The sequence below is a fragment of the Saccoglossus kowalevskii genome, chromosome 6, assembly GCF_978046115.1.
Source record: "Saccoglossus kowalevskii chromosome 6, keSacKowa6.1, whole genome shotgun sequence".
Lineage (NCBI taxonomy): Eukaryota > Metazoa > Hemichordata > Enteropneusta > Harrimaniidae > Saccoglossus > Saccoglossus kowalevskii.
This window is the reverse complement of record NC_140646.1, coordinates 5,416,817-5,441,060: the sequence shown is the minus strand read 5'-3', so window position 1 is coordinate 5,441,060 and position 24,244 is coordinate 5,416,817. Positions and strand designations below refer to the sequence as shown.

The 24,244-nt window shown below is 43.0% G+C and overlaps 1 protein-coding gene across 1 annotated transcript in view; it reads left to right on the top strand.

The window, feature by feature from the left end:
- Positions 1 to 24,244, top strand: part of LOC102807599 (atrial natriuretic peptide receptor 1-like) — a 136,842-nt gene that overhangs the window by 94,798 nt on the left and 17,800 nt on the right. The gene's annotated exons all lie outside the window — the stretch shown is intronic.

Below are 24,244 nucleotides of genomic sequence, written 5' to 3'. Positions count from 1 at the left end.
GTATGTGTTGGCAGTGACCATCGGTAATAGAATAGAGGTATGTGTTGGCAATGACCATCGGTAATAGAATAGGGGTATGTGTTGGCAGCGACCATCAGTAATAGAATATGGTAATGTGTTGGCAATGACCATCGGTAATAGAATATGGGTATGTGTTGGCAGTGACCATCGGTAATAGAATAGGGGTATGTGTTGGTAGTGACCATCGGTAATAGAATAGGGGTATGTGTTGGCAGTGACCATCGGTAATAGAATATGGGTATGTGTTGGCAGTAACCATCGGTAATAGAATATGGGTATGTGTTGGCAGTGACCATCGGTAATAGAATAGGGGTATGTGTTGGCAGTGACCATCGGTAATAGAATATGGGTATGTGTTGGCAGTGACCATCGGTAATACAATAGGGGTATGTGTTGGTAGTGACCATCGGCAATAGAATAGGGATATGTGTTGGCAGTGACCATCGGTAATAGAATAGGGGTATGTGTTGGCAGTGACCATCGGTAATAGAATATGGGTATGTGTTGGCAGTGACCATCGGTAATAGAATATGGGTATGTGTTGGCAGTGAACATCGATAATAGAATAGAGGTATGTGTTGGCAATGACCATCGGTAATAGAATAGGGGTATGTGTTGGCAGTGACCATCGGTAATAGAATAGGGGTATGTGTTGGCAATGACCATCAGTAATAGAATAGGGGTATGTGTTGGCAGTGACCATCGGTAATAGAATATGGGTATGTGTTGGCAGTGACCATCGGTAATAGAATATGGGTATGTGTTCGCAGTGACCATCGGTAATAGAATATGGGTATGTGTTGGCAATGACCATCGGTAATAGAATATGGGTATGTGTTAGCAATGACCATCGGTAATAGAATAGGGGTATGTGTTGGCAATGACCATCGGTAATAGAATAGGGGTATGTGTTGGCAATGACCATCGGTAATAGAATAGGGGTATCTGTTGGCAGTGACCATCGGTAATAGAATAGGGGTATGTGTTGGCAGTGACCATCGGTAATAGAATATGGTAATGTGTTGGCAGTGACCATCGGTAATAGAATAGGGGTATGTGTTGGCAGTGACCATCGGTAATAGAATAGGGGTATGTGTTGGCAATGACCATCGGTAATAGAATAGGGGTATGTGTTGGCAGTGACCATCGGTAATAGAATAGGGGTATGTGTTGGCAGTGACCATCGGTAATAGAATAGGGGTATGTGTTGGCAATGACCATCGGTAATAGAATATGGGTATGTGTTGGCAGTGACCATCGGTAATAGAATATGGGTATGTGTTGGCAGTGACCATCGGTAATAGAATATGGGTATGTGTTGGTAGTGACCATCGGTAATAGAATATGGATATGTGTTGGCAGTGACCATCGGTTTTCGAATAGGGGTATGTGTTGGCAGTGACCATCGGTAATAGAATAGGGGTATATGTTGGCAATGACCATCGGTAATAGAATAGGGGTATGTGTTGGCAGTGACCATCGGTAATAGAATAGGGGTATGTGTTGGCAGTGACCATCTGTAATAGAATAGGGATATGTGTTGGTAGTGACCATCGGTAATAAAGTAGGGGTATGTGTTGGCAATGACCATCGGTATTATAATAGGGATATGTGTTGGTAGTGACCATCGGTAATAGAATAGGGGTATGTGTTGGTAGTGACCATCGGTAACAGAATAGGTGTATGTGTTGGTAGTGACCATCGGTAATAGAATAGGTGTATGTGTTGGCAGTGACCATCGGTAATAGAATATGGGTATGTGTTGGCAGTGACCATCGGTAATAGAATATGGGTATGTGTTGGCAGTGACCATCGGTAATAGAATAGGGGTATGTGTTGGCAGTGACCATCGGTAATAGAATATGGGTATGTGTTGGCAGTGACCATCGGTAATAGAATAAGGGTATGTGTTGGTAGTGACCATCGGTAATAGAATAGGGGTATGTGTTGGCAGTGACCATCGGTAATAGAATAGGGGTATGTGTTGGCAGTGACCATCGGTAATACAATAGGGGTATGAGTTGGCTGTTACAAACGGTAATAGAATAGGGGTATATGTTGGCAATGACCATCGGTATTATAATAGGGATATGTGTTGGTAGTGACCATCGGTAATAGAATAGGGGTATGTGTTGGCAGTGACCATCGGTAATAGAATATGGGTATGTGTTGGTAGTGACCATCGGTAATAGAATAGGGGTATGTGTTGGCAGTGACCATCGGTAATAGAATATGGGTATGTGTTGGCAGTGACCATCGGTAATAGAATAGGGGTATGTGTTGGCAGTGACCATCGGTAATAGAATATGGGTATGTGTTGGCAGTGACCATCGGTAATAGAATATGGGTATGTGTTGGCAGTGACCATCGGTAATAGAATAGGGGTATGTGTTGGCAGTGATCATCGGTAATAGAATATGGGTATGTGTTGGCAGTGACCATCGGTAATAGAATAGGGTTATGTGTTGGCAGTGACCATCAGTAATAGAATAGGGGTATGTGTTGGTAGTGACCTTCGGTAATAGAATAGGGGTATGTGTTGGCAGTGACCATCGGTAATAGAATAGGGGTATGTGTTGGTAGTGACCATCGGTAATAGAATAGGGGTATGTGTTGGCAGTGACCATCGGTAATAGAATATGGGTATGTGTTGGCAATGACCATCGGTAATATAATATGGGTATGAGTTGGTAGTGACCATCGGTAATAGAATAGGGGTATGTGTTGGTAGTGACCATCGGTAATAGAATATGGGTATGTGTTGGCAGTGACCATCGGTAATAGAATAGGGGTATGTGTTGGCAGTGACCATCGGTAATAGAATATGGTAATGTGTTGGCAGTGACCATCGGTAATAGAATAGGGGTATGTGTTGGCAGTGACCATCTGTTATAGAATATGGGTATGTGTTGGCAATGACCATCGGTAATAGAATAGGGGTATGTGTTGGCAGTGACCATCGGTAATAGAATAGGGGTATGTGTTGGCAGTGACCATCGGTAATAGAATAGGGGTATGTGTTGGCAATGACCATCGGTAATAGAATATGGGTATGTGTTGGCAGTGACCATCGGTAATAGAATATGGGTATGTGTTGGCAGTGACCATCGGTAATAGAATATGGGTATGTGTTGGTAGTGACCATCGGTAATAGAATATGGATATGTGTTGGCAGTGACCATCGGTTTTCGAATAGGGGTATGTGTTGGCAGTGACCATCGGTAATAGAATAGGGGTATATGTTGGCAATGACCATCGGTAATAGAATAGGGGTATGTGTTGGCAGTGACCATCGGTAATAGAATAGGGGTATGTGTTGGCAGTGACCATCTGTAATAGAATAGGGATATGTGTTGGTAGTGACCATCGGTAATAAAGTAGGGGTATGTGTTGGCAATGACCATCGGTATTATAATAGGGATATGTGTTGGTAGTGACCATCGGTAATAGAATAGGGGTATGTGTTGGTAGTGACCATCGGTAATAGAATAGGTGTATGTGTTGGTAGTGACCATCGGTAATAGAATAGGTGTATGTGTTGGCAGTGACCATCGGTAATAGAATATGGGTATGTGTTGGCAGTGACCATCGGTAATAGAATATGGGTATGTGTTGGCAGTGACCATCGGTAATAGAATAGGGGTATGTGTTGGCAGTGACCATCGGTAATAGAATATGGGTATGTGTTGGCAGTGACCATCGGTAATAGAATATGGGTATGTGTTGGCAGTGACCATCGGTAATAGAATAGGGGTATGTGTTGGCAGTGACCATCGGTAATGGAATATGGGTATGTGTTGGCAGTGACCATCGGTAATAGAATAGGGGTATGTGTTGGCAGTGACCATCGGTAATAGAATATGGGTATGTGTTGGCAGTGACCATCGGTAATAGAATAGGGTTATGTGTTGGCAGTGACCATCGGTAATAGAATAGGGGTATGTGTTGGTAGTGACCTTCGGTAATAGAATAGGGGTATGTGTTGGCAGTGACCATCGGTAATATAATAGGGGTATGTGTTGGTAGTGACCATCGGTAATAGAATAGGGGTATGTGTTGGTAGTGACCATCGGTAATAGAATATGGATATGTGTTGGCAGTGACCATCGGTTTTTGAATAGGGGTATGTGTTGGCAGTGACCATCGGTAATAGAATAGGGGTATATGTTGGCAATGACCATCGGTAATAGAATAGGGGTATGTGTTGGCAGTGACCATCGGTAATAGAATAGGGGTATGTGTTGGCAGTGACCATCTGTAATAGAATAGGGATATGTGTTGGTAGTGACCATCGGTAATAAAGTAGGGGTATGTGTTGGCAATGACCATCGGTATTATAATAGGGATATGTGTTGGTAGTGACCATCGGTAATAGAATAGGGGTATGTGTTGGTAGTGACCATCGGTAATAGAATAGGTGTATGTGTTGGTAGTGACCATCGGTAATAGAATAGGTGTATGTGTTGGCAGTGACCATCGGTAATAGAATATTGGTATGTGTTGGCAGTGACCATCGGTAATATAATATGGGTATGTGTTGGCAGTGACCATCGGTAATAGAATAGGGGTATGTGTTGGCAGTGACCATCGGTAATAGAATATGGGTATGTGTTGGCAGTGACCATCGGTAATAGAATAGGGGTATGTGTTGGTAGTGACCATCGGTAATAGAATAGGGGTATGTGTTGGCAGTGACCATCGGTAATAGAATAGGGGTATGTGTTGGCAGTGACCATCGGTAATAGAATAGGGGTATGAGTTGGCTGTTACAAACGGTAATAGAATAGGCGTATGTGTTGGCAATGACCATCGGTATTATAATAGGGATATGTGTTGGTAGTGACCATCGGTAATAGAATAGGGGTATGTGTTGGTAGTGACCATCGGTAATAGAATAGGGGTAAATGTTGGTAGTGACCATCGGTAATAGAATAGGGGTATGTGTTGGCAGTGACCATCGGTAATAGAATATGGGTATGTGTTGGTAGTGACCATCGGTAATAGAATAGGGGTATGTGTTGGCAGTGACCATCGGTAATAGAATATGGGTATGTGTTGGCAGTGACCATCGGTAATAGAATAGGGGTATGTGTTGGCAGTGACCATCGGTAATAGAATATGGGTATGTGTTGGCAGTGACCATCGGTAATAGAATATGGGTATGTGTTGGCAGTGACCATCGGTAATAGAATAGGGATATGTGTTGGCAGTGACCATCGGTAATAGAATATGGGTATGTGTTGGCAGTGACCATCGGTAATAGAATAGGGTTATGTGTTGGCAGTGACCATCGGTAATAGAATAGGGGTATGTGTTGGTAGTGACCTTCGGTAATAGAATAGGGGTATGTGTTGGCAGTGACCATCGGTAATAGAATAGGGGTATGTGTTGGTAGTGACCATCGGTAATAGAATAGGGGTATGTGTTGGCAGTGACCATCGGTAATAGAATATGGGTATGTGTTGGCAATGACCATCGGTAATATAATATGGGTATGAGTTGGTAGTGACCATCGGTAATAGAATAGGGGTATGTGTTGGTAGTGACCATCGGTAATAGAATATGGGTATGTGTTGGCAGTGACCATCGGTAATAGAATAGGGGTATGTGTTGGCAGTGACCATCGGTAATAGAATATGGTAATGTGTTGGCAGTGACCATCGGTAATAGAATAGGGGTATGTGTTGGCAGTGACCATCGGTAATAGAATATGGGTATGTGTTGGCAATGACCATCGGTAATAGAATAGGGGTATGTGTTGGCAGTGACCATCGGTAATAGAATAGGGGTATGTGTTGGCAGTGACCATCGGTAATAGAATAGGGGTATGTGTTGGCAATGACCATCGGTAATAGAATATGGGTATGTGTTGGCAGTGACCATCGGTAATAGAATATGGGTATGTGTTGGCAGTGACCATCGGTAATAGAATATGGGTATGTGTTGGTAGTGACCATCGGTAATAGAATATGGATATGTGTTGGCAGTGACCATCGGTTTTCGAATAGGGGTATGTGTTGGCAGTGACCATCGGTAATAGAATAGGGGTATATGTTGGCAATGACCATCGGTAATAGAATAGGGGTATGTGTTGGCAGTGACCATCGGTAATAGAATAGGGGTATGTGTTGGCAGTGACCATCTGTAATAGAATAGGGATATGTGTTGGTAGTGACCATCGGTAATAAAGTAGGGGTATGTGTTGGCAATGACCATCGGTATTATAATAGGGATATGTGTTGGTAGTGACCATCGGTAATAGAATAGGGGTATGTGTTGGTAGTGACCATCGGTAATAGAATAGGTGTATGTGTTGGTAGTGACCATCGGTAATAGAATAGGTGTATGTGTTGGCAGTGACCATCGGTAATAGAATATGGGTATGTGTTGGCAGTGACCATCGGTAATAGAATATGGGTATGTGTTGGCAGTGACCATCGGTAATAGAATAGGGGTATGTGTTGGCAGTGACCATCGGTAATAGAATATGGGTATGTGTTGGCAGTGACCATCGGTAATAGAATAGGGGTATGTGTTGGTAGTGACCATCGGTAATAGAATAGGGGTATGTGTTGGCAGTGACCATCGGTAATAGAATAGGGGTATGTGTTGGCAGTGACCATCGGTAATAGAATAGGGGTATGAGTTGGCTGTTACAAACGGTAATAGAATATGGGTATGTGTTGGCAATGACCATCGGTATTATAATAGGGATATGTGTTGGTAGTGACCATCGGTAATAGAATATGGGTATGTGTTGGTAGTGACCATCGGTAATAGAATATGGATATGTGTTGGCAGTGACCATCGGTTTTCGAATAGGGGTATGTGTTGGCAGTGACCATCGGTAATAGAATAGGGGTATATGTTGGCAATGACAATCGGTAATAGAATAGGGGTATGTGTTGGCAGTGACCATCGGTAATAGAATAGGGGTATGTGTTGGCAGTGACCATCTGTAATAGAATAGGGATATGTGTTGGTAGTGACCATCGGTAATAAAGTAGGGGTATGTGTTGGCAATGACCATCGGTATTATAATAGGGATATGTGTTGGTACTGACCATCGGTAATAGAATAGGGGTATGTGTTGGTAGTGACCATCGGTAATAGAATAGGTGTATGTGTTGGTAGTGACCATCGGTAATAGAATAGGTGTATGTGTTGGCAGTGACCATCGGTAATAGAATATGGGTATGTGTTGGCAGTGACCATCGGTAATAGAATATGGGTATGTGTTGGCAGTGACCATCGGTAATAGAATAGGGGTATGTGTTGGCAGTGACCATCGGTAATAGAATATGGGTATGTGTTGGCAGTGACCATCGGTAATAGAATAGGGGTATGTGTTGGTAGTGACCATCGGTAATAGAATAGGGGTATGTGTTGGCAGTGACCATCGGTAATAGAATAGGGGTATGTGTTGGCAGTGACCATCGGTAATAGAATAGGGGTATGAGTTGGCTGTTACAAACGGTAATAGAATATGGGTATGTGTTGGCAATGACCATCGGTATTATAATAGGGATATGTGTTGGTAGTGACCATCGGTAATAGAATAGGGTATGTGTTGGTAGTGACCATCGGTAATAGAATAGGGGTAAATGTTGGTAGCGACCATCGGTAATAGAATAGGGGTATGTGTTGGCAGTGACCATCGGTAATAGAATATGGGTATGTGTTGGTAGTGACCATCGGTAATAGAATAGGGGTATGTGTTGGCAGTGACCATCGGTAATAGAATATGGGTATGTGTTGGCAGTGACCATCGGTAATAGAATATGGGTATGTGTTGGTAGTGACCATCGGTAATAGAATAGGGGTATGTGTTGGCAGTGACCATCGGTAATAGAATATGGGTATGTGTTGGCAGTGACCATCGGTAATAGAATAGGGGTATGTGTTGGCAGTGACCATCGGTAATAGAATATGGGTATGTGTTGGCAGTGACCATCGGTAATAGAATATGGGTATGTGTTGGCAGTGACCATCGGTAATAGAATAGGGATATGTGTTGGCAGTGACCATCGGTAATAGAATATGGGTATGTGTTGGCAGTGACCATCGGTAATAGAATAGGGTTATGTGTTGGCAGTGACCATCGGTAATAGAATAGGGGTATGTGTTGGTAGTGACCTTCGGTAATAGAATAGGGGTATGTGTTGGCAGTGACCATCGGTAATAGAATAGGGGTATGTGTTGGTAGTGACCATCGGTAATAGAATAGGGGTATGTGTTGGCAGTGACCATCGGTAATAGAATATGGGTATGTGTTGGCAATGACCATCGGTAATATAATATGGGTATGAGTTGGTGGTGACCATCGGTAATAGAATAGGGGTATGTGTTGGTAGTGACCATCGGTAATAGAATATGGGTATGTGTTGGCAGTGACCATCGGTAATAGAATAGGGGTATGTGTTGGCAGTGACCATCGGTAATAGAATATGGTAATGTGTTGGCAGTGACCATCGGTAATAGAATATGGGTATGTGTTGGCAGTGACCATCGGTAATAGAATAGGGATATGTGTTGGCAGTGACCATCGGTAATAGAATATGGGTATGTGTTGGCAGTGACCATCGGTAATAGAATAGGGTTATGTGTTGGCAGTGACCATCGGTAATAGAATAGGGGTATGTGTTGGTAGTGACCTTCGGTAATAGAATAGGGGTATGTGTTGGCAGTGACCATCGGTAATAGAATAGGGGTATGTGTTGGTAGTGACCATCGGTAATAGAATAGGGGTATGTGTTGGCAGTGACCATCGGTAATAGAATATGGGTATGTGTTGGCAATGACCATCGGTAATATAATATGGGTATGAGTTGGTAGTGACCATCGGTAATAGAATAGGGGTATGTGTTGGTAGTGACCATCGGTAATAGAATATGGGTATGTGTTGGCAGTGACCATCGGTAATAGAATAGGGGTATGTGTTGGCAGTGACCATCGGTAATAGAATATGGTAATGTGTTGGCAGTGACCATCGGTAATAGAATAGGGGTATGTGTTGGCAGTGACCATCGGTAATAGAATATGGGTATGTGTTGGCAATGACCATCGGTAATAGAATAGGGGTATGTGTTGGCAGTGACCATCGGTAATAGAATAGGGGTATGTGTTGGCAGTGACCATCGGTAATAGAATAGGGGTATGTGTTGGCAATGACCATCGGTAATAGAATATGGGTATGTGTTGGCAGTGACCATCGGTAATAGAATATGGGTATGTGTTGGCAGTGACCATCGGTAATAGAATATGGGTATGTGTTGGTAGTGACCATCGGTAATAGAATATGGATATGTGTTGGCAGTGACCATCGGTTTTCGAATAGGGGTATGTGTTGGCAGTGACCATCGGTAATAGAATAGGGGTATATGTTGGCAATGACCATCGGTAATAGAATAGGGGTATGTGTTGGCAGTGACCATCGGTAATAGAATAGGGGTATGTGTTGGCAGTGACCATCTGTAATAGAATAGGGATATGTGTTGGTAGTGACCATCGGTAATAAAGTAGGGGTATGTGTTGGCAATGACCATCGGTATTATAATAGGGATATGTGTTGGTAGTGACCATCGGTAATAGAATAGGGGTATGTGTTGGTAGTGACCATCGGTAATAGAATAGGTGTATGTGTTGGTAGTGACCATCGGTAATAGAATAGGTGTATGTGTTGGCAGTGACCATCGGTAATAGAATATGGGTATGTGTTGGCAGTGACCATCGGTAATAGAATATGGGTATGTGTTGGCAGTGACCATCGGTAATAGAATAGGGGTATGTGTTGGCAGTGACCATCGGTAATAGAATATGGGTATGTGTTGGCAGTGACCATCGGTAATAGAATAGGGGTATGTGTTGGTAGTGACCATCGGTAATAGAATAGGGGTATGTGTTGGCAGTGACCATCGGTAATAGAATAGGGGTATGTGTTGGCAGTGACCATCGGTAATAGAATAGGGGTATGAGTTGGCTGTTACAAACGGTAATAGAATATGGGTATGTGTTGGCAATGACCATCGGTATTATAATAGGGATATGTGTTGGTAGTGACCATCGGTAATAGAATATGGGTATGTGTTGGTAGTGACCATCGGTAATAGAATATGGATATGTGTTGGCAGTGACCATCGGTTTTCGAATAGGGGTATGTGTTGGCAGTGACCATCGGTAATAGAATAGGGGTATATGTTGGCAATGACAATCGGTAATAGAATAGGGGTATGTGTTGGCAGTGACCATCGGTAATAGAATAGGGGTATGTGTTGGCAGTGACCATCTGTAATAGAATAGGGATATGTGTTGGTAGTGACCATCGGTAATAAAGTAGGGGTATGTGTTGGCAATGACCATCGGTATTATAATAGGGATATGTGTTGGTAGTGACCATCGGTAATAGAATAGGGGTATGTGTTGGTAGTGACCATCGGTAATAGAATAGGTGTATGTGTTGGTAGTGACCATCGGTAATAGAATAGGTGTATGTGTTGGCAGTGACCATCGGTAATAGAATATGGGTATGTGTTGGCAGTGACCATCGGTAATAGAATATGGGTATGTGTTGGCAGTGACCATCGGTAATAGAATAGGGGTATGTGTTGGCAGTGACCATCGGTAATAGAATATGGGTATGTGTTGGCAGTGACCATCGGTAATAGAATAGGGGTATGTGTTGGTAGTGACCATCGGTAATAGAATAGGGGTATGTGTTGGCAGTGACCATCGGTAATAGAATAGGGGTATGTGTTGGCAGTGACCATCGGTAATAGAATAGGGGTATGAGTTGGCTGTTACAAACGGTAATAGAATATGGGTATGTGTTGGCAATGACCATCGGTATTATAATAGGGATATGTGTTGGTAGTGACCATCGGTAATAGAATAGGGGTATGTGTTGGTAGTGACCATCGGTAATAGAATAGGGGTAAATGTTGGTAGCGACCATCGGTAATAGAATAGGGGTATGTGTTGGCAGTGACCATCGGTAATAGAATATGGGTATGTGTTGGTAGTGACCATCGGTAATAGAATAGGGGTATGTGTTGGCAGTGACCATCGGTAATAGAATATGGGTATGTGTTGGCAGTGACCATCGGTAATAGAATAGGGGTATGTGTTGGCAGTGACCATCGGTAATAGAATATGGGTATGTGTTGGCAGTGACCATCGGTAATGGAATATGGGTATGTGTTGGCAGTGACCATCGGTAATAGAATAGGGGTATGTGTTGGCAGTGACCATCGGTAATAGAATATGGGTATGTGTTGGCAGTGACCATCGGTAATAGAATAGGGTTATGTGTTGGCAGTGACCATCGGTAATAGAATAGGGGTATGTGTTGGTAGTGACCTTCGGTAATAGAATAGGGGTATGTGTTGGCAGTGACCATCGGTAATATAATAGGGGTATGTGTTGGTAGTGACCATCGGTAATAGAATAGGGGTATGTGTTGGTAGTGACCATCGGTAATAGAATATGGTTATGTGTTGGCAGTGACCATCGGTTTTCGAATAGGGGTATGTGTTGGCAGTGACCATCGGTAATAGAATAGGGGTATATGTTGGCAATGACCATCGGTAATAGAATAGGGGTATGTGTTGGCAGTGACCATCGGTAATAGAATAGGGGTATGTGTTGGCAGTGACCATCTGTAATAGAATAGGGATATGTGTTGGTAGTGACCATCGGTAATAAAGTAGGGGTATGTGTTGGCAATGACCATCGGTATTATAATAGGGATATGTGTTGGTAGTGACCATCGGTAATAGAATAGGGGTATGTGTTGGTAGTGACCATCGGTAATAGAATAGGTGTATGTGTTGGTAGTGACCATCGGTAATAGAATAGGTGTATGTGTTGGCAGTGACCATCAGTAATAGAATATGGGTATGTGTTGGCAGTGACCATCGGTAATAGAATATGGGTATGTGTTGGCAGTGACCATCGGTAATAGAATAGGGGTATGTGTTGGCAGTGACCATCGGTAATAGAATATGGGTATGTGTTGGCAGTGACCATCGGTAATAGAATAGGGGTATGTGTTGGTAGTGACCATCGGTAATAGAATAGGGGTATGTGTTGGCAGTGACCATCGGTAATAGAATAGGGGTATGTGTTGGCAGTGACCATCGGTAATAGAATAGGGGTATGAGTTGGCTGTTACAAACGGTAATAGAATAGGGGTATGTGTTGGCAATGACCATCGGTATTATAATAGGGATATGTGTTGGTAGTGACCATCGGTAATAGAATAGGGGTATGTGTTGGTAGTGACCATCGGTAATAGAATAGGGGTAAATGTTGGTAGTGACCATCGGTAATAGAATAGGGGTATGTGTTGGCAGTGACCATCGGTAATAGAATATGGGTATGTGTTGGTAGTGACCATCGGTAATAGAATAGGGGTATGTGTTGGCAGTGACCATCGGTAATAGAATATGGGTATGTGTTGGCAGTGACCATCGGTAATAGAATAGGGGTATGTGTTGGCAGTGACCATCGGTAATAGAATTTGGGTATGTGTTAGCAGTGACCATCGGTAATAGAATATGGGTATGTGTTGGCAGTGACCATCGGTAATAGAATAGGGGTATGTGTTGGCAGTGACCATCGGTAATAGAATATGGGTATGTGTTGGCAGTGACCATCGGTAATAGAATAGGGTTATGTGTTGGCAGTGACCATCGGTAATAGAATAGGGGTATGTGTTGGTAGTGACCTTCGGTAATAGAATAGGGGTATGTGTTGGCAGTGACCATCGGTAATATAATAGGGGTATGTGTTGGTAGTGACCATCGGTAATAGAATAGGGGTATGTGTTGGCAGTGACCATCGGTAATAGAATATGGGTATGTGTTGGCAATGACCATCGGTAATATAATATGGGTATGAGTTGGTAGTGACCATCGGTAATAGAATAGGGGTATGTGTTGGTAGTGACCATCGGTAATAGAATATGGGTATGTGTTGGCAGTGACCATCGGTAATAGAATAGGGGTATGTGTTGGCAGTGACCATCGGTAATAGAATATGGTAATGTGTTGGCAGTGACCATCGGTAATAGAATAGGGGTATGTGTTGGCAGTGACCATCGGTAATAGAATATGGGTATTTGTTGGCAATGACCATCGGTAATAGAATAGGGGTATGTGTTGGCAGTGACCATCGGTAATAGAATAGGGGTATGTGTTGGCAGTGACCATCGGTAATAGAATAGGGGTATGTGTTGGCAATGACCATCGGTAATAGAATATGGGTATGTGTTGGCAGTGACCATCGGTAATAGAATATGGGTATGTGTTGGCAGTGACCATCGGTAATAGAATATGGGTATGTGTTGGTAGTGACCATCGGTAATAGAATATGGATATGTGTTGGCAGTGACCATCGGTTTTCGAATAGGGGTATGTGTTGGCAGTGACCATCGGTAATAGAATAGGGGTATATGTTGGCAATGACCATCGGTAATAGAATAGGGGTATGTGTTGGCAGTGACCATCGGTAATAGAATAGGGGTATGTGTTGGCAGTGACCATCTGTAATAGAATAGGGATATGTGTTGGTAGTGACCATCGGTAATAAAGTAGGGGTATGTGTTGGCAATAACCATCGGTATTATAATAGGGATATGTGTTGGTAGTGACCATCGGTAATAGAATAGGGGTATGTGTTGGTAGTGACCATCGGTAATAGAATAGGTGTATGTGTTGGTAGTGACCATCGGTAATAGAATAGGTGTATGTGTTGGCAGTGACCATCGGTAATAGAATATGGGTATGTGTTGGCAGTGACCATCGGTAATAGAATATGGGTATGTGTTGGCAGTGACCATCGGTAATAGAATAGGGGTATGTGTTGGCAGTGACCATCGGTAATAGAATATGGGTATGTGTTGGCAGTGACCATCGGTAATAGAATAGGGGTATGTGTTGGTAGTGACCATCGGTAATAGAATAGGGGTATGTGTTGGCAGTGACCATCGGTAATAGAATAGGGGTATGTGTTGGCAGTGACCATCGGTAATAGAATAGGGGTATGAGTTGGCTGTTACAAACGGTAATAGAATAGGGGTATGTGTTGGCAATGACCATCGGTATTATAATAGGGATATGTGTTGGTAGTGACCATCGGTAATAGAATAGGGGTATGTGTTGGTAGTGACCATCGGTAATAGAATAGGGGTAAATGTTGGTAGTGACCATCGGTAATAGAATAGGGGTATGTGTTGGCAGTGACCATCGGTAATAGAATATGGGTATGTGTTGGTAGTGACCATCGGTAATAGAATAGGGGTATGTGTTGGCAGTGACCATCGGTAATAGAATATGGGTATGTGTTGGCAGTGACCATCGGTAATAGAATAGGGGTATGTGTTGGCAGTGACCATCGGTAATAGAATATGGGTATGTGTTGGCAGTGACCATCGGTAATGGAATATGGGTATGTGTTGGCAGTGACCATCGGTAATAGAATAGGGGTATGTGTTGGCAGTGACAATCGGTAATAGAATATGGGTATGTGTTGGCAGTGACCATCGGTAATAGAATAGGGTTATGTGTTGGCAGTGACCATCGGTAATAGAATAGGGGTATGTGTTGGTAGTGACCTTCGGTAATAGAATAGGGGTATGTGTTGGCAGTGACCATCGGTAATATGATAGGGGTATGTGTTGGTAGTGACCATCGGTAATAGAATAGGGGTATGTGTTGGCAGTGACCATCGGTAATAGAATATGGGTATGTGTTGGCAATGACCATCGGTAATATAATATGGGTATGAGTTGGTAGTGACCATCGGTAATAGAATAGGGGTATGTGTTGGTAGTGACCATCGGTAATAGAATATGGGTATGTGTTGGTAGTGACCATCGGTAATATAATAGGGATATGTGTTGGTAGTGACCATCGGTAATAGAATAGGGGTATGTGTTGGCAGTGACCATCGGTAATAGAATAGGGGTATGTGTTGGTGGTGACCATCGGTAATAGAATAGGGGTATGTGTTGGTAGTGACCATCGGTAATAGAATAGGGGTATGTGTTGGTAGTGACCATCGGTAATAGAATATGGGTATGTGTTGGTAGTGACCATCGGTAATAGAATAGGGGTATGTGTTGGTAGTGACCATCGGTAATAGAATATGGGTATGTGTTGGTAGTGACCATCGGTAATAGAATAGGGATATGTGTTGGTAGTGATCATCGGTAATAGAATAGGGGTATGTGTTGGTAGTGACCATCGGTAATAGAATAGGGGTATGTGTTGGCAGTGACCATCGGTAATAGAATAGGGGTATGTGTTGGCAGTGACCATCGGTAATAGAATAGGGGTATGTGTTGGCAGTGACCATCGGTAATAGAATAGGGGTATGTGTTGGCAGTGACCATCGGTAATAGAATATGAGTATGTGTTGGCAGTGACCATCAGTAATAGAATAGATGTATGTGTTGGCAATGACCATCGGTAATAGAATAGCGGTATATGTTGGCAGCGACCATCAGTAATAGAATATGGTAATGTGTTGGCAATGACCATAGGTAATAGAATATGGGTATGTGTTGGCAGTGACCATCGGTAATAGAATGGGGGTATGTGTTGGCAGTGACCATCAGTAATAGAATAGGGGTATGTGTTGGCAGTGACCATCGGTAATAGAATAGGGGTATGTGTTGGCAATGACCATCCGTAATAGAATAGGGGTATGTGTTGGCAGTGACCATCGGTAACAGAATAGGGGTATGTGTTGGCAGTGACCATCGGTAATAGAATAGGGGTATGTGTTGGCAGTAACCATCGGTAATAGAATATGGGTATGTGTTGGCAGTGACCATCGGTAATAGAATATGGGTATGTGTTGGCAGTGACCATCGGTAATAGAATATGGTAATGTGTTGGCAATGACCATCGGTAATAGAATATGGGTATGTGTTCGCAGTGACCATCGGTAATAGAATATGGGTATGTGTTGGCAGTGACCATCGGTAATAGAATATGGGTATGTGTTCGCAGTGACCATCGGTAATAGAATATGGGTATGTGTTGGCAGTGACCATCGGTAATAGAATAGGTGTATGTGTTGGCAATGACCATCGGTAATAGAATAGGGGTATGTGTTGGCAGTGACCATCGGTAATAGAATATGGTAATGTGTTGGCAGTGACCATCGGTAATAGAATAGGGCTATGTGTTGGCAGTGACCATCGGTAATAGAATATGGTAATGTGTTGGCAGTGACCATCGGTAATAGAATAGGGGTATGTGTTGGCAGTGACCATCGGTAATAGAATATGGGTATGTATTGGCAATGACCATCGGTAACAGAATAGGGGTATGTGTTGGCAGTGACCATCGGTAATAGAATAGGGGTATGTGTTGGCAGTGACCATCGGTAATAGAATATGGTAATGTGTTGGCAGTGACCATCGGTAATAGAATATGGGTATATGTTGGCAGTGACCATCGGTGATAGAATATGGGTATGTGTTGGCAGTGACCATCGGTAATAGAATAGGGGTATGTGTTGGCAGTGACCATCGGTAATAGAATATGGGTATGTGTTGGCAGTGACCATCGGTAATAGAATATGTGTATGTGTTGGCAGTGATCATCGGTAATAGAATATGGGTATGTGTTGGCAGTGACCATCGGTAATAGAATATGGGTATGTGGTGGCAGTGACCATCGGTAATAGAATAGAGGTATGTGTTGGCAATGACCATCGGTAATATAATAGGGGTATGTGTTGGCAGTGACCATCGGTAATAGAATAGGGGTATGTGTTGGCAATGACCATCGGTAATAGAATAGGGGTATGTGTTGGCAGTGACCATCGGTAATAGAATATGGGTTTGTGTTGGCAGTGACCATCGGTAATAGAATATGGGTATGTGTTCGCAGTGACCATTGGTAATAGAATATGGGTATGTGTTGGCAATGACCATCGGTAATAGAATAGGGGTATGTGTTGGCAATGACAATCGGTAATAGAATATGGGTATGTGTTGGCAGTGACCATCGGTAATAGAATATGGGTATGTGTTGGCAATGACCATCGGTAATAGAATATAGGTATGTGTTGGCAGTGACCATCAGTAATAGAATAGGGGTATGTGTTGGCAATGACATCGGTAATAGAATATGGGTATGTCTTCGCAGTGACCATCGGTAATAGAATATGAGTATGTGTTGGCAGTGACCATCAGTAATAGAATAGGGGTATGTGTTGGCAATGACCATCGGTAATAGAATATGGTAATGTGTTGGCAGTGACCATCGGTAATAGAATAGGGGTATGTGTTGGCAGTGACCATCGGTAATAGAATATGGGTATGTGTTGGCAATGACCATCGGTAATAGAATAGGGGTATGTGTTGGCAGTGACCATCGGTAATAGAATAGGGGTATGTGTTGGCAGTGACCATCGGTAATAGAATAGGGGTATGTGTTGGCAATGACCATCGGTAATAGAATATGGGTATGTGTTGGCAGTGACCATCGGTAATAGAATATGGGTATGTGTTGGCAGTGACCATCGGTAATAGAATATGGGTATGTGTTGGTAGTGACCATCGGTAATAGAATAGGGGTATGTGTTGGCAGTGTTCGTCGGTTATAGAGTAGGGGTATGTGTTGGCAATGACCATCGGTAATAGAATATGGGTATGTGTTCGCAGTGACCATTGGTAATAGAATATGGGTATGTGTTGACACTGACCATCGGTAATAGAATATGGGTATGTGTTGGCAGTGACCATCGGTAATAGAATATGGATATGTGTTGGCAGTGACCATCGGTTTTCGAATAGGGGTATGTGTTGGCAGTGACCATCGGTAATAGAATATGGGTATGTGTTGGTAGTGACCATCGGTAATAGAATATGGGTATGTGTTGGCAGTGACCATCGGTAATAGAATAGGGGTATGTGTTGGTAGTGACCATCGGTAATAGAATAGGGGTATGTGTTGGCAGTGACCATCGGTAATAGAATAGGTGTATGTGTTGGCAGTGACCATCGGTCATAGAATATGGGTATGTGTTGGCAGTGACCATCGGTAATAGAATAGGGGTATGTGTTGGCAATGACCATCGGTAATAGAATAGGGGTATGTGTTGGCAGTGACCATCGGTAATAGAATATGGGTATGTGTTGGCAGTGACCATCGGAAATAGAATATGGGTATGTGTTGGCAGTGACCATCGGTAATAGAATATGGGTATGTGTTGGCAATGACCATCGGTAATAGAATATGGGTATGTGTTGGCAGTGACCATCCGTGATAGAATAGGGGTATGTGTTGGCAATGACCATCGGTAATAGAATAGGGGTATGTGTTGGCAGTGACCATCGGTAATAGAATAGGGGTATGTGTTGGCAATGACCATCGGTAATAGAATATGGGTATGAGTTTGCAGTGACCATCGGTAATAGAATATGGGTATGTGTTGGCAGTGACCATCGGTAATAGAATAGGGGTATGTGTTGGCAATGACCATCGGTAATAGAATAGGGTTATGTGTTGGCAGTGACCATCGGTAATAGAATATGGTAATGTGTTGGCAGTGACCATCGGTAATAGAATAGGGGTATGTGTTGGCAGTGACCATCGGTAATAGAATATGGTAATGTGTTGGCAGTGACCATCGGTAATAGAATAGGGGTATGTGTTGGCAGTGACCATCGGTAATAGAATATGGGTATGTGTTGGCAATGACCATCGGTAATAGAATAGGGGTATGTGTTGGCAGTGACCATCGGTAATAGAATAGGGGTATGTGTTGGCAGTGACCATCGGTAATAGAATAGGGTTATGTGTTGGCAATGACCATCGGTAATAGAATATGGGTATGTGTTGGCAGTGACCATCGGTAATAGAATATGGGTATGTGTTGGCAGTGACCATCGGTAATAGAATATGGGTATGTGTTGGTAGTGACCATCGGTAATAGAATATGGATATGTGTTGGCAGTGACCATCGGTTTTCGAATAGGGGTATGTGTTGGCAGTGACCATCGGTAATAGAATATGGGTATGTGTTGACACTGACCATTGGTAATAGAATAGGGGTATGTGTTGGCAGTGACCATCGGTAATAGAATATGGGTATGTGTTGGCAGTGACCATTGGTAATAGAATAGGGGTATGTGTTGGTAGTGACCATCGGTAATAGAATAGGGGTATGTGTTGGCAGTGACCATCGGTAATAGAATAGGTGTATGTGTTGGCAGTGACCATCGGTAATAGAATATGGGCATGTGTTGGCAGTGACCATCGGTAATAGAATAGGGGTATGTGTTGGCAATGACCATCGGTAATAGAATAGGGGTATGTGTTGGCAGTGACCATCGGTAATAGAATATGGGTATGTGTTGGCAGTGACCATCGGAAATAGAATGTGGGTATGTGTTGGCAGTGACCATCGGTAATAGAATATGGGTATGTGTTGGCAATGACCATCGGTAATAGAATATGGGTATGTGTTGGCAGTGACCATCGGTGATAGAATAGGGGTATGTGTTGGCAATGACCATCGGTAATAGAATAGGGGTATGTGTTGGCAGTGACCATCGGTAATAGAATAGGGGTATGTGTTGGCAATGACCATCGGTAGTAGAATATGGGTATGAGTTTGCAGTGACCATCGGTAATAGAATATGGGTATGTGTTGGCAGTGACCATCGGTAATAGAATAGGGGTATGTGTTGGCAATGACCATCGGTAATAGAATAGGGGTATGTGTTGGCAGTGACCATCGGTAATAGAATATGGTAATGTGTTGGCAGTGACCATCGGTAATAGAATAGGGGTATGTGTTGGCAGTGACCATCGGTAATAGAATATGGTAATGTGTTGGCAGTGACCATCGGTAATAGAATATGGGTATGTGTTGGCAGTGACCATCGGTAATAGAATATGGGTATGTGTTGGTAGTGACCATCGGTAATAGAATAGGGGTATGTGTTGGCAGTGTTTGTCGGTTATAGAGTAGGGGTATGTGTTGGCAATGACCATCGGTAATAGAATATGGGTATGTGTTCGCAGTACAGTGACCATTGGTAATAGAATATGGGTATGTGTTGACACTGACCATCGGGAATAGAATATGGGTATGTGTTGGCAGTGACCATCGGTAATAGAATATGGATATGTGTTGGCAGTGACCATCGGTTTTCGAATAGGGGTATGTGTTGGCAGTGACCATCGGTAATAGAATATGGGTATGTGTTGGTAGTGACCATCGGTAATAGAATAGGGGTATGTGTTGGTAGTGACCATCGGTAATAGAATATGGGTATGTGTTGGTAGTGACCATCGGTAATAGAATAGGGATATGTGTTGGTAGTGACCATCGGTAGTAGAATAGGGGCATGTGTTGGCAATGACCATCGGTATTATAATAGGGATATGTGTTGGTAGTGACCATCGGTAATAGAATAGGGGTATGTGTTGGTAGTGACCATCGGTAATAGAATAGGGGTATGTGTTGGTAGTGACCATCGGTAATAGAATAGGGGTATGTGTTGGCAGTGACCATCGGTAATAGAATATGGGTATGTGTTGGCAGAGACCATCGGTAATAGAATATGGGCATGTGTTGGTAGTGACCATCGGTAATAGAATAGGGGTATGTGTTGGCAGTGACCATCGGTAATAGAATAGGTGTATGTGTTGGCAGTGACCATCGGTAATAGAATATGGGTATGTGTTGGCAGTGACCATCGGTAATAGAATATGGGTATGTGTTGGCAGTGACCATCGGTATTAGAATATGGGTATGTGTTGGCAGTGACCATCGGTAATAGAATAGGGGTATGTGTTGGTAGTGACCATCGGTAATAGAATAGGGGTATGTGTTGGCAGTGACCATCGGTAATAGAATAGGTGTATGTGTTGGCAGTGACCATCGGTAATAGAATATGGGTATGTTTTGGCAGTGACCATCGGTAATAGAATAGGGGTATGTGTTGGCAATGACCATCGGTAATAGAATAGGGGTATGTGTTGGCAGTGACCATCGGTAATAGAATAGGGGTATGTGTTGGCAGTGACCATCGGTAATAGAATATGGGTATGTGTTGGCAGTGACCATCGGTAATAGAATATGGGTATGTGTTGGCAATGACCATCGGTAATAGAATATGGGTATGTGTTGGCAGTGACCATCGGTAATAGAATATGGGTATGTGTTGGTAGTGACCATCGGTAATAGAATATGGATATGTGTTGGCAGTGACCATCGGTTTTCGAATAGGGGTATGTGTTGGCAGTGACCATCGGTAATAGAATAGGGGTATGTGTTGGCAATGACCATCGGTAATAGAATAGGGCTATGTGTTGGCTGTGACCATCTGTAATAGAATAGGGGTATGTGTTGGCAGTGACCATCTGTAATAGAATAGGGATATGTGTTGGTAGTGACCATCGGTAATAAAGTATGGGTATGTGTTGGCAATGACCATCGGTATTATAATAGGGATATGTGTTGGTAGTGACCATCGGTAATAGAATAGGGGTATGTGTTGGTAGTGACCATCGGTAATAGAATAGGGGTATGTGTTGGTAGTGACCATTGAAAATAGAATAGGGGTATGTGTTGGCAGTGACCATCGGTAATAGAATATGGGTATGTGTTGGCAGTGACCATCGGTAATAGAATATGGGTATGTGTTGGCAGTGACCATCGGTAATAGAATATGGGTATGTGTTGGCAGTGACCATCGGTAATAGAATATGGGTATGTGTTGGTAGTGACCATCGGTAATAGAATAGGGGTATGTGTTGGCAGTGTTCGTCAGTTATAGAGTAGGGGTATGTGTTGGCAATGACCATCGGTAATAGAATATGGGTATGTGTTCGCAGTGACCATTGGTAATAGAATATGGGTATGTGTTGACACTGACCTTCGGTAATAGAATATGGGTATGTGTTGGCAGTGACCATCGGTAATAGAATATGGATATGTGTTGACACTGACCATCGGTCATAGAATATGGGTATGTGTTGGCAGTGACCATCGGTAATAGAATATGGATATGTGTTGGCAGTGACCATCGGTTTTCGAATAGGGGTATGTGTTGGCAGTGACCATCGGTAATAGAATATGGGTATGTGTTGGTAGTGACCATCGGTAATAGAATATGGGTATGTGTTGGTAGTGACCATCGGTAATAGAATAGGGATATGTGTTGGTAGTGACCATCGGTAATAGAATAGGGGTATGTGTTGGCAATGACCATCGGTATTATAATAGGGATATGTGTTGGTAGTGACCATCGGTAATAGAATAGGGGTATGTGTTGGTAATGACCATCGGTAATAGAATAGGGGTATGTGTTGGCAGTGACCATCGGTAATAGAATATGGGTATGTGTTGGCAGTGACCATCGGTAATAGAATAGGGGTATGTGTTGGCAGTGACCATCGGTAATAGAATATGGGTATGTGTTGGCAGTGACCATCGGTAATAGAATATGGGTATGTGTTGGCAGTGACCATCGGTAATAGAATATGGGTATGTGTTGGCAGTGACCATCGGTAATAGAATATGGGTATGTGTTGGTAGTGACCATCGGTAATAGAATAGGGGTATGTGTTGGCAGTGTTCGTCGGTTATAGAGTAGGGGTATGTGTTGGCAATGACCATCGGTAATAGAATATGGGTATGTGTTCGCAGTGACCATTGGTAATAGAATATGGGTATGTGTTGACACTGACCATCGGTAATAGAATATGGGTATGTGTTGGCAGTGACCATCGGTAATAGAATATGGGTATGTGTTGGCAGTGACCATCGGTAATAGAATATGGATATGTGTTGGCAGTGACCATCGGTTTTCGAATAGGGGTATGTGTTGGCAGTGGCCATCGGTAATAGAATATGGGTATGTGTTGGTAGTGACCATCGGTAATAGAATATGGGTATGTGTTGGTAGTGACCATCGGTAATAGAATAGGGATATGTGTTGGTAGTGACCATCGGTAATAGAATAGGGGTATGTGTTGGCAATGACCATCGGTATTATAATAGGGATATGTGTTGGTAGTGACCATCGGTAATAGAATAGGGGTATGTGTTGGCAGTGACCATCGGTAATAGAATATGGGTATGTGTTGGCAGTGACCATCGGTAATAGAATATGGGTATGTGTTGGCAGTTACCATCGGTAATAGAATAGGGGTATGTGTTGGCAGTGACCATCGGTATTAGAATATGGGTATGTGTTGGCAGTGACCATCGGTAATAGAATAGGGGTATGTGTTGGTAGTGACCATCGGTAATAGAATAGGGGTATGTGTTGGCAGTGACCATCGGTAATAGAATAGGTGTATGTGTTGGCAGTGACCATCGGTAATAGAATATGGGTATGTGTTGGCAGTGACCATCGGTAATAGAATAGGGGTATGTGTTGGCAATGACCATCGGTAATAGAATAGGGGTATGTGTTGGCAGTGACCATCGGTAATAGAATATGGGTATGTGTTGGCAGTGACCATCGGAAATAGAATATGGGTATGTGTTGGCAGTGACCATCGGTAATAGAATATGGGTATGTGTTGGCAATGACCATCGGTAATAGAATATGGGTATGTGTTGGCAGTGACCATCGGTGATAGAATAGGGGTATGTGTTGGCAATGACCATCGGTAATAGAATAGGGGTATGTGTTGGCAGTGACCATCGGTAATAGAATAGGGGTATGTGTTGGCAATGACCATCGGTAATAGAATATGGGTATGAGTTTGCAGTGACCATCGGTAATAGAATATGGGTATGTGTTGGCAGTGACCATCGGTAATAGAATAGGGGTATGTGTTGGCAATGACCATCGGTAATAGAATAGGGGTATGTGTTGGCAGTGACCATCGGTAATAGAATATGGTAATGTGTTGGCAGTGACCATCGGTAATAGAATAGGGGTATGTGTTGGCAGTGACCATCGGTAATAGAATATGGTAATGTGTTGGCAGTGACCATCGGTAATAGAATAGGGGTATGTGTTGGCAGTGACCATCGGTAATAGAATATGGGTATGTGTTGGTAATGACCATCGGTAATAGAATAGGGGTATGTGTTGGCAGTGACCATCGGTAATAGAATAGGGGTATGTGTTGGCAGTGACCATCGGTAATAGAATAGGGGTATGTGTTGGCAGTGTCCATCGGTAATAGAATATGGGTATGTGTTGGCAGTGACCATCGGTAATAGAATATGGGTATGT